Source organism: Lissotriton helveticus, chromosome 7 (assembly GCF_964261635.1).
Source record: "Lissotriton helveticus chromosome 7, aLisHel1.1, whole genome shotgun sequence".
NCBI lineage: Eukaryota > Metazoa > Chordata > Amphibia > Caudata > Salamandridae > Lissotriton > Lissotriton helveticus.
In genome coordinates, this window is record NC_136068.1 from 889,200,574 (window position 1) to 889,213,179 (window position 12,606).

Sequence of the window (12,606 nt, forward strand, 5' to 3'; positions counted from 1 at the left end):
GGGGGCTGTAGCATACTGGCCGAAGCTAAGTATTTACCCGTGCTGGTGTGAAAGTGCTGTTTTGCCCACTGAGAGATGGTGCTGAGGTGAAGGTCCGGTACACTCGGGGATGTAGGCATGCACCTAAACCATGTGGTGAGTGCTGTGAACTGATTTGCTCTGGGCGCTATAGCATACTGGGCGCTGTAGCATAGCTATACAGGTGGTGTTAGTATGTGTTTAGACTATAGCAGGAGTGGGAAGCAAACTACTCACTGGTACCAGTCTGAAGACTCGGGGATGAAACTGTGAGCCTAAGCCGTGAGCTGATTGCTGTAAAGTGATGTGCTGTGGCCGGTGTAGGATACTGGCCACTGTAGGATACTTGTGTAAGTAGTGTTAGTATGCGTTTATACTATACAGGGAGTAGGAAGCAAACTACTCACCTCTAACGGTCTGAAGACTCGAAAGTAGTGTTTTAGCAAGCAGGAATAAAGAAATAATCGTGAAGAATATAATGCACAATGTTGCAATGCCACAGAAGACTACTGGTGAATTCAGATGTGTCTAATAAAGTGGCTGTGTGTAATAAAGCGATGGATTTTGAAAGTTATATAAAAAGTATGTTTATTTAAGTGCCATAAATGAACCCACTGGTGCAAGAGCTAAGGCATCCAGCGGAAGCAAACTGCAACCTGTTTTGCTGGATTCAAACGTAAGCTCCTGTATCAGTGAATTCCACATTACTTGAAACAGTTCCATGTGACATAAACAATACCTATTAGACTTGAATGACTCTCAATTCTCTAAGGAAAATAAAGGTAGGATACGATTACCACATGTATCCTTTAAGAAAACAAAGAAAAAAAAAGATTTTACTAAATGTAATCATCAAACTTTTTAGGTACCCTGATACTGTTTTTTTGTAACACACAATTATCAACAGTAGAACAGTCAGGAATCTGTTGTACAGTAGTTTCAATCTGATGCGTGTCAGAATTGGTTATAGTTCTACCCACATTGGAACTTTGAGGAGGCATACAAACATTGTGCTTCTGAGAAGCCCAATCGGTACCCTTCTGGTAAAACCATACATGTATTTATTTATTTATTTATTTGAACGTTTTATATAGCGTGAACAAGACCCTTACGCGTATCAGTGCGCTTTACAGTAAATGTGTATAGGTATAAAAAATCAATAAAAATATTCAGGGCCCTAAGAATAAAATTAAAAAGCTAAATAAAAGAACAAGGCACGGATCAAACATTTGTATAGGCATATCAAAACAATAAAAATAAGCAGGAAAGTAAGAGTAAAGTCAAAATGCTTAATACATGAACACAGGGTAAATCAAACATTATGGATAAGCAAGACCATATAGATTGTCAGCAAGGACAAACATAGATAGAAGGGAAAGTCAGATAAGGTGCAAGATCGAACCGGTCGATATTGAAGGATGATGGTAGACCATTGATGATGAAAAATCACAATGAGTGGAATAAAGCTGTACATATAAAAGATAAGCATTCGATTGGTAGGTAAGCTAAATGGTATAGGGGATCTCCACTGTCCAGTCCAGCAATGTTTATGTACATTTTGCCATAAGGATGCCTTTTACTTCCAGTTTGAAGGAAGTGGTGGAAGGGTTCCGTCTAATTTCTGGTGGTAGGGCATTCCATATCCTGGGTGCCAATCCTGCAAAGGAACGATTATACGTTTTTTTCTTCTTGAATTTTGTGGTTTCAGAAGAAAGTTTTCCGCACTTCTTGTTGATCTTGATCCTCCAGATATTGTGAGTTTTTGTGTGAGGTAGCTGGGTGCACTATGATGTAGGGCCTTGTGCATCATGCAAGCTATTTTCAGGTGAATTCTGGCTTCAAATGGCAGCCAGTTTAAAGAATTTAGATCCGGGGAGATGTGGGCCCTTTTTTTCGAGCCAGTGATGAGTCTCACAGCGGCATTGGTGGAGGCTCTAAGAAGAGCTGTGGCGGTTTTGGGGAGACCGTATAACGAGACACTGCCATAGTCCAGCCGCGGTAGAACTAAGGCCTGCACCGCTAACTTGAAGTTATTTGGGGGTAGGAAGGGCGTAAGCTTCCTTAGTGTGTTGATCTGAAAGTTTGCTCCCTTCGTTGCATTACTAATATGCTTCTGCATATTGAGGTTACAGTCCAAGGTTATACTCAGAGATTTCGCTGAGTCCACAATGGTTGGTTGAACATCTAGTGCTGTAAGGTGTTTTATCAAATTGTGCATAGTGGGGACTTTGGTGGGAGGAGCAATGAGGAGGAATTCAGGGGCATATTATCAAGGGGGTTTATCTCCGCTTTTTTGGCTTTAAAAGCCAAGAAATCGGAGATAAAATTATCTCCCTATTACCTAGCTGTCGCTAACACCAGTTAGCAACAGCTAATAGGAGATAGCGACCATCTTGTACCCCACTTTGCATGTCAGTGATATTTATCACTAATGACATGCAAAGTGGGCATGCCAAGATGTTAGCGACTGGAAACAGTCGCTAACATCGCTATCTCCTATTACCAACTTATGGAGATATTCGCGCTAAGCGTGAATATCTCCAAAAGCTAACACCTGCCCTGAGCAGTTCTTAGCCATGTTACCCAATGGGAGGTGGATAACATGGCTAAGAGCATTAGCTCGGTAATGCATGAATATCGCTGACTTTTCAGCAATATTCATGCATTGCGGACGATTTTTATTGCATTTGCGATAAACCTTGGTAATACCAAGGTTTATTTGCGATAAAAATCGCCGCAGCTCAGCGGTAAATTTTTGTCTCTAACCAAGCAATAGCGATAATTATCGCTATTGCTTGGTAATATGCCCCAAAGTTTTTGAGGCATTCAGTTTGAGGTGATTCACTGCCAGCCAGGTTTGGGTTTTCAATGGTTTTGTATGAGTGAAATATCCAGCTAACTATAACACCCCTGAAACCTATGTTTTTTTAATGAATTTCTAAGGTTTTTTAAATGATAATTCCTAACTATAACCAGGTTGAAACCTATGTTTTTTTCAGTGAATTTCTAAGGTTTTTAAATGATAATTCCTAACTATAACCTGTCTTAAACCTATGTTTTTTCAGTGAATTTCAAAGGTTTTTTAAAAGATAATTCCTTAGTATAACATGCCTGAAACCGATGTTTTTTCAGTGATTTTGAAAGATTTTCACCAATGACAATTTTTAAATGTATTAATTGTTATATTTATTTCTTTGATACTGATTTACTAAATTTTTTTAATCTATTTATTTTGAGATATTTAATTTTTTCGGGTACATTACACATTTTTAATATTATAAAAATATATATAATATAATTTTTTTTAATTTAAATGTTAAATTTTTTTGAGGAGTGGCGCATGCAAAACGCACGTTTGCCAACTACTGCCCGGAATGTAGCCGCTATTTTACAATAGCTCTGCAGGATCAGCGTAGGGTGTGCGATAGGTACGTATTTTAATGCGCAATCGCTATGCGACCCGTACGTGACTTGAAGCGTATACTCAACATATACGTATCACACCACACCACGCGCGCACGTTTCCACATGACGTCATCTACCTGTTCAACTTGGTGGGCGTGTGACTTCCGCTAAATTTTTCGAGATACGAAAAGATATATATATATTTATGTATTTAATAAAAATATTAAGTCAAAAATAATAATATTCTTTTAGTTTTAATAAACATATTACTTTTATATCCAATTTTGCGAAGTCGCGCTAGGTGCGTGCTGCATGTATGCACCAAACGCGGATCCCATGTGACCAAAAAAAAAAGATTTGATTGGTTTATAACATTTACTGTTCTAACTATTGAAGAATTCTACCCATTTTAATTACTATTCTTAGATCTTCCTTAGGAGAAGACCTGTCCTGAAAAGAGCGTCACTTTTTCTTCATTATAAACCTGAATTCCTTTTTTGGAGACAAAAATGGCTACACCACTGCAAGAATCATCTGATTCTGATGATTTTGTTGCTGAACAGTTTCTACCAGAATCTTCCCCTCCCGAAAGATACACTTCCATCGTATGGAAATGTTTTACTTTTCCAGAGGGGCAAAAGAAATGTAATGCCACCAAAGTAACATGCAAGCTTTGCCAGGCAGTACTGTCCAGAGGAGACCCAAACAAGAAATACTCCTGTGGCACTGCTAGTATGAGCAAGCACCTCTAATCCATGTATCCTGTGAACTATGCTCACGAAGAATGTAGAAGACTATGCCAAAATACACCTCCACCACCAACAATACCAAGTACCTCTGGCGCATCACCTTCAACATCACTACCTGACATACGTCCCCAATTTGTGGAAGTTAGAATGCACTGCGTGAAGTGCAATCATTTAATTTGTTATGGGGAGCAATCAGTAGACCTAGTTTGCAGAGCAATTGATAACCATTGATGCTAGTTCGTTTTTTATTCCCTCGAAGTTCATGGTTTTGTTCATCCTGTTGATTTTTTTTTCTTTAAAAAAAAGAAAAAAACATTAAAAACATCAAAAAAATATATAAAAGTACAATAAAAAAGGTATTTTCAGAACTAACAACTATGGTTAATGAAAGAGCTAAATTTATATGCTAGTGTATGAAAGTTTACATAAATGTATGCGTACTGCATAATTGACTAAAGAATGCATTTGTGGTATATGGTGAATGCATAACTGCAGAACTATAAGGAAGTGCTGTAGCATGACACTGTAAGCTCTTTAGCTACAGCGTGCTAAGCTACTTCCGAAGCACAGGGATGCAACACATGTACATAAATATGTTGGAAGTCTGTGCTTCCCTCTGCACTGCTGCTTAAACTGCAGGCATGTGGTGTTTGTTTAGTGTAGGGGGTTGTGCTGGGGGTAGGGTTTTAGGATTTAGGGTAGTGTAGTGGTGTTTGTAAAGTGCAGTGGTGTTTGTAAAGTGCAGGGGTTGTGCTGGGGGTATGTAATAACATTACACTATGAACACTCTAAGCACAATTATCAGTAGTAACTACCCAAAAATTCCAGGTGAAGTTATCAGCAGAATGCTAGGAAAACATTTATCAATATTAAATGCTTGTAATCAAGTAAAATTCAAATCATCACAAACAGTGTGTCACAAACTAAATTACCACACCAGTAAGTCTCCCCAACTCAGATTTAAAGTGGATGAACATGTTCCATGTGAGGGACCCATAGAACAACGCTGAAGCTTCCACATGCTTCAACACCCTCCACATACTCAGCAAGACCTTCAAATGGACCCGCCCCCCTAATCAAAGAAGACCGTCACCCATGCACTCATTACCAGCATGCTGGACTACGGGAACGCCCTCTATGTCGGAATCAACAAATCTGTACTCCACAAACTTCAGACTCTCTAGAATGTCTCAGCCAAACTCATCCTCAGCATCCCACAACAAGACCACATTACCCAGCATAAACCAGCACTCCACTTGCTCCCCGTCGAAAAAAGAGTAACCTTTAAGCTGCTCACACATACCTATAAAGCCCTTCACAACACCAATTTCCAATACCTTAATCTCCTTCTACACCCCAAAAGAAACCTCCACTCCACTGACCAGACCTTGGCCAAAATCCTCTGCATCCACAGAACAAGAAAGGAGGCACACCCTTCTCCTATATCATGGCCTGAAATGACCTCCCCCTCAGCATCAGATGAAGCCCCACACTGAAAGCATTCAGGAAGAGCCATAAGACCTGGCTTTTCGAATGACCAAAGCTGCACAAATCCCCCACACACACTCCCCCAGTGCCACAAATGTGAAGGGCATTACACCACTACATGCATATTGCATAGCACTTTAAAGCACTCCATTCCCCAAAGCCTGGCTCACTGCATGAGTACATGCTTACTGACTGAATGATTACAGCAATATAAGGAAAGCCACTGGGTGAATTCTTAATTGGTTGACTTTTACTTTAGTGAATGAATTACTACATGGTACTGAAAGAGTCACTATGGGATTGCAACAGCAGTCACACTGTGTTTGCTGGAGTATATGGATAGTGACTGGGTAATTGTAGGCCTGGAGTACAAATGTGATAGTGGTTGCACCACTACATACATAATGCATACAAGTTTGAAGCACTGCATGCCCTAAAGCCTGGCTTACTCCAAGAGTACATATACTTATGTAACTGCAAACACATCAACCAACCAAATCATTCTCTCTCAATTTTCCCAAATGAACACTGAATCACATAGCGATTCTAGACAAATTAACAGTATCCCTTCGACTTCACTGAAAGGATTACTACATGCTACTGAAAGAGTCACTATGGGATTGTAAAATCAGTCACAGAGTGTTTGCTGGAGTGTAAGGATACTAACTGGGGAATTGTAGGCCTGAACCACAAGTGTGAAGATCACTACACTACTACATGCATAGTGCATAGGAGTTTCAAGCACTACATGCCCTAAAGCCTAACTCACTACAACAGTACATGTACTTATGTGTCTGCAAACACATCAACCAACTCATTCTCTCTCAATTTTCCCAAATGGACACTGATTCACAGTGTGATTATAGACACATAACAGTATTCCTTTGCAGTGTATAAAGAAAGATTAAAAATATTAGATAAATATATTAAAACTCAAAGTAAGGGAATTAAATAAATTAATATTCAGATATAAATTAGAATACTCGAAGTTTAATAGAGAGTATCTCTGGCACGGGATGCAGGGAAAATAGGGGTTTAGGGTAATGAAGAATAATTAAAAAAAGTTAAAAAAAGGGAAGTTACTAGAATAATAAGTCGGAAAAAAAGGGGGAATGAATGTTAATACTCGTATAAAAAAAAGTAACCTATAGTAAGGCTTTAATAAGAAAAACGTGTTTAAAAAAAGCATTTTAGAAATTATACGAAAGATAAAAAGTATGGAAAGAGGCACGTTTACATAAACACGTGACGTACTAAAACAGTGGCAATGAGAACACCTGTCAATTTAAAAACATGTGTTAAAAGTGGGAGGAGCAATAAATTGATCCCATAGACTGTTAAGTAACCGAAAAGTATAAACAACCACACCTGTGAGATGATTAGTTTTGTTTCAGAGAATCAATACGAGTGAAGAAACTACGAGCAAGGTAATGAGGGCTGCCGAAGCATCTTGAGAATATCTTTCATTTCCTCAGAGGGAACATATTGTTAATGTATATTTAAAAATACATAAAGAATTATGTGCCCTCCAGAGGAGTTGGATGAATTTCAACACAGGAAGGAAAGGATATCTAACAGATGTATATTATATAAATGGGTAAATGTTTGACATTTTAAAAAAGAAAGCAAAAATATTTAAATGATTATAAATTGTACTATGTTTAAGTTGAAATGGAATATAATAACGAGTTGACGAAAGAACCAGTACAAGAAATATAGGTTAATTAAGGAATTACTATGTGCAAGGTAATGATTAGGAACAATGGTATCATCTTGAGTTTATCTTTCATTTCCACAGAAGGATCATATTGTTAATGTATATATTAATTTACATTCAACTTTATGATTCTTCAAATGAAGTTGGATGACTTTCAACAGAGGATTTCAAAGAACAATAAATAATATTTTTTTTAGTATGCAAGTATTTCTTAATGATTGAAAAATTACTATAAATACACTATTGACGCAAAAAGGAAACTGTACAATAAATGAAATTACTCTTTAGCTTCTACATTGAAAATGGGATAAAAGTATTTATATTGAGTAGTGCTTTTTCCAATTTTCACTCGTGAAGAACAGGAGGATTATCTTTGCCAGCACTTTAATTTTTTTTTTATATAATTGTGTCTTCAAATGTTAAAGTTAATGTTAATGCTTTCAATTTTTAAAAATGATTGTAAAATGTAATAATGACATGAAATGTACATAAAAAAAGGAAGATAAAGTAGTGAGGGAGTTTTTGTCGTAGCACTTCTATTCTACTTTATCTGAAAGTAAAAAAGCCCTAACAATAAAATTAAGATGATGGGGCAACACTTATATAATGTAAACTAAAGGAATGAGTGCTTATGATAAAATAAAAAAAATGTGGTCCAACAAGTGATACCAATGAATGAAAAAAGATTTTGCATTTCACCCATGTGTTTAATATATAAGAGAGTCAATAAAAATATTTTGAAAACTTGTGCATTTTTCTTTCAAGAATTCTTTGAAGAATTATACATTTAATGAAAGGACAAAGTACTCCACGCTAAAGGAAAAAAGTCAGCACGATTATGATACAATAGAAAATAGAATAATATTTTTAAATACCTTTACAGTCAACAAACTTGTAAGCAGATTACACAGTTTAAGTTAAAAACACCCTACCGCAACTAGTTTTTGAAACGCATTGTAAAATAAATTGCGTCACAAAATGAGCTACGTACATGGAGAGGGTAAAGTCACATAGAAAAAACAAGCCAATCAACATTAAGATCAGGAAGGTAGAGTTAACCACACAACAGCCAATCAAATCTGCATAAGGAAAGGGATTGGTCGGTAATACGTCTTCTTACAATGCTTCACAACCAATGAAAAAGAGGTGAAAAAGAGGTGTAGAAAGTTTCTGTTTTTAACATACGAGCAAATCAGATGACCTTGCAAGTACACACGGGGGGGGGGAGGCAATTGTTGCTTACAATAAATAATAACAATAAAAAGGGTAGTTTAAAAGAACACTTCTGAATAAATTGCACAAGTGTTTGATTAAATAAAGTTTACGAGGTGAAGTATAATCAACAATCTTTAAAAAATTACGGAAAAATTATCAGTCACTACGTTAACATTATCGCTGCATTAGCGATCAATGACATGACTTACGTTTCACCACTGTCTGCCGCTCCTTACTTCACTTGCAAAGTTAAAAAGAACATGTGCGACATTCGCATAACAAGTGTAGTGCGATGTGAATTATTGAGGATGACTTGCTTTAGCAAGACCCCAAAAGGCTTCTTGCAGAATAAGTAAGCATTTATCTGCCAGACCCCATTTAATGATTAACCAGGCTCTCACGTCGGAAATCATCTCTCGTCACTTTCTGTTCGTCCAGGTTGACCCTGAAAGTGCGTGTCTCCTTCTCTTTTAACTCCTTTGTTTTTCATAATAATTGTTACTCATACACTATCCACCAAAAACCCCACAGATGCAACCCCCTGGATTTGCAATAGTCATTGTTACTTATACACTATCCAGCACATACCGTACAGATGCACCCCCCTGGAGTTAGAATAGTAATCGTTACCCCTACACTAACATGCACTTACCCTACAGATGCACCCCGAAGGAATTAGAATAGTAATTGGTACCCCTACACTAACCTGCACTTACCCTATGGATGCACCCCCATGGAGTTAGAATACTAATTGTTACTCCTACACTAACCTGAACTTACCCCCCTACAGATGCACCCTGCTCTCACTTTCAAAATCCAAACCAGATTTACAACACCCTTGCACCTCTTTCCAATAGAAGCCCATGTTCACACCAGAACATGGGTTTCTATTGGAATTCACAAGGCCATATTATCAAGCACATTAAAAAGCCGATAATTTTTTTCGCCCTGCTTGATAATATGCCCCTTGGTTTGGATTTTGAAAGACAGAGCAGTGAAATCTGTTTTCACTTTCAAAATCCAAACCAGATTGCTTTTCCACATGCAAGTTAGCATCTCCCCATGTGGAAAAACAATGCCGGCTCCCAAAGAACGCGGCGAGCCGGCGGGACCGTGGGGGCATTGTGGCTCCCCCAACGGTCTCCAACATTTTTTATAAGACCCGGGGGATAGGGTCCCCGGGATATCAGAAATTACTGATAGGGGCTATATTTTTAGCGTAAAAATAGAAGATGCAACCAGAGCAGCGCACAGTGTGGCCCCCTGGTGTGCACGCACTGAATGCATGACTCATAATCTGTAGGGTGCGTGACTCCAGCGCCTTTGGTGCACAACCTCCACGCGTTTGGGAGCCGGCATTGCTTTTCCACATGGGGAGCTACTAACATGCAGCTCCCCATGTGAAAAAGCAATCTGATTTAGGTTTTGAAAGAGAGAACAGATTTCCTTGCTATAGGAGGGCGGGATGGACACCCCGGGACACTGCAGGAACTGGCCCTCCCACAATACATAAAGCCTCAGGGAATGGTGGTCCCCGGGGCTTTGGAGACCTTGCAGCCCCCAACCATTTTTTTGTAGCACTGGGGGGTGACGTTGCCCTCCAGTGCTCCAGGAGGGGGGCTACGCAGTCCCCCTCCCACAATACATAACGTCCCAGGGTGGTGGTCCCCGTGGCTTTGGGGACCTTTGACCCTTACCCCCACCATTTTTCTTTTTTTAGCCCCAGGGGATGACGATCCCCGGGGCGGGGGGTCCCTCTGGGTTTCCCATAAAATTTAATATTTTGCCCCCGGTATTTAGCCCCCCCGGGGGTTAATTATAAAAAAGCTCAGTTTTATTTTATTTATTTTTTTACGGCAGAGTCCGCAAACCCTACAAGCACCTGCCAGGTCTTTTAAAAAAAACAACACATTTTGTGGGCCCAGGTGGTCCTTCTGGGAGCCCCTAAGCAGGTCTAGAGGATCAGGATATTTCTACCCTGCCCCCTTTATACGTTTTGCACACTTGTTCCACTGACTTCTTCAGCCTCGCTTCTACCGAGGCACAAAATGGCTGCCAACAGTTCCTGCTTTCGAATGTTGACAACCACTTAACAGCAAATTAACATTCAGCACATGAGGGGAAGGGTGCACTTATGGTGCGCTTAGTGTGCACTCAGGGAGCGCTCAGGGTGTGCAGATTAGAGGTGGGTGGAATTTGTGTAATTGCGTTACGCAAATCTCCGCGAAACAGTAAAAAATCTTCGCAAACACGCAGAAATTCCACGAACACGCAGAATTGCTTGTTCGCTATGCTTTTTTACTGTTTGCAATCGCTGTTTGCGTGCTCGACAGGAAATATCTCGCGAACACGCATTTGAGAACGCGGAAAAGCAAAACATTTCGCGAAGTCTTGCAAAGCAGAATTTTTGGTAATTTCGCATTCTCCGCAGAACAAGAAATTACCCAAATTCCGCAAATTCCGCAAACGGAATGGAATTTACCGCCTACGCCTAGTGCAGGTCCACCACGGCCATAGATATATAAATGCTTTTAACTGTAATTTTCTCAGGAACTACTGAACAGATTGACACCATTTAAGCAAAAGGCACAAGTCTGAACTGAGGACTACATCTTTGCCAAATTTGGCGTCATTCTGTTCAGCAGTTCGGTCTGTAGCTGTGGCTAAAGGTCCTATGGGAAATTGCATGGGTAAAACGTGTTTTGGGACCCCCCTTTTTGTCTCTGCCACCGCTTGACGAATCATTCCGAAACTTTCAGAATAGGAGCGGACTAGAGCTGGTCAAATGTTTGGAAAATTTTGCAAAGATTCACTAATCGGCGCTAAAGTTATGGGGAATAGAATGTTGCGGATTTCCTATGGATAATAGGTCCTAACTATAACTACCTACTGGCGCCTGCCATAAGGTAATGTGTATATATATATATATATATATATATATATATATATATATATATATGCAAAAAAGAAGGAGAGAACTCTGGGTATGTCTCAGTTTAGGTGGAAAGCAGCTCCTGTAAGAGCACTCTCAACACCAGCGACACTCTAGATCTGCTCACCTCAAATGTCTGTTTTTCTATCAAAGTTTTTAAGCATAGGATTAGACAGTGCTATCCATGCCGAGATAGAAAATGACAAAGTCTTTCGCCATTATAAACAGCAAAGTCTTTAAGCATAGGACTAGTACAGTGCAGTCCTTGCCGAGCTGTCAAATAACAAAAGCCATTTATCACTCCAGGCACAATATTACAGCTTTGAATTAGTAAAATACCAACTCAGGCCAACCTGAAATGATTAAAAGCAACCCCTGACACAGTGTTTCGCTCTAATTAGAGCTCTTCAGAGAGGTATAGCTTTGTCCAGACACAAGGGAGCACCCAGTATTAAGTCAAAACAAAACCCTTTCAGGCATAGAGTGACGCATAAATTATGCAAAAAAGAAGGAGAGAACTCTGGGTATGTCTCAGTTTAGGTGGAAAGCAGCTCCTGTAAGAGCACTCTCAACACCAGCAACACTCTAGATCTGCTCACCTCAAATGTCTGTTTTTCTATCAAAGTTTTTAAGCATAGGATTAGACAGTGCTATCCATGCCGAGATAGAAAATGACAAAGTCTTTCGCCATTATAAACAGCAAAGTCTTTAAGCATAGGACTAGTACAGTGCAGTCCTTGCCGAGCTGTCAAATAACAAAAGCCATTTATCACTCCAGGCACAATATTACAGCTTTGAATTAGTAAAATACCAACTCAAGCCAACCTGAAATGATTAAAAGCAACCCCTGACACAGTGTTTCGCTCTAATTAGAGCTCTTCAGAGAGGTATAGCTTTGTCCAGACACAAGGGAGCACCCAGTATTAAGTCAAAACAAAACCCTTTCAGGCATAGAGTGACGCATAAATTATGCAAAAAAGAAGGAGAGAACTCTGGGTATGTCTCAGTTTAGGTGGAAAGCAGCTCCTGTAAGAGCACTCTCAACACCAGCGACACTCTAGATCTGCTCACCTCAAATGTCT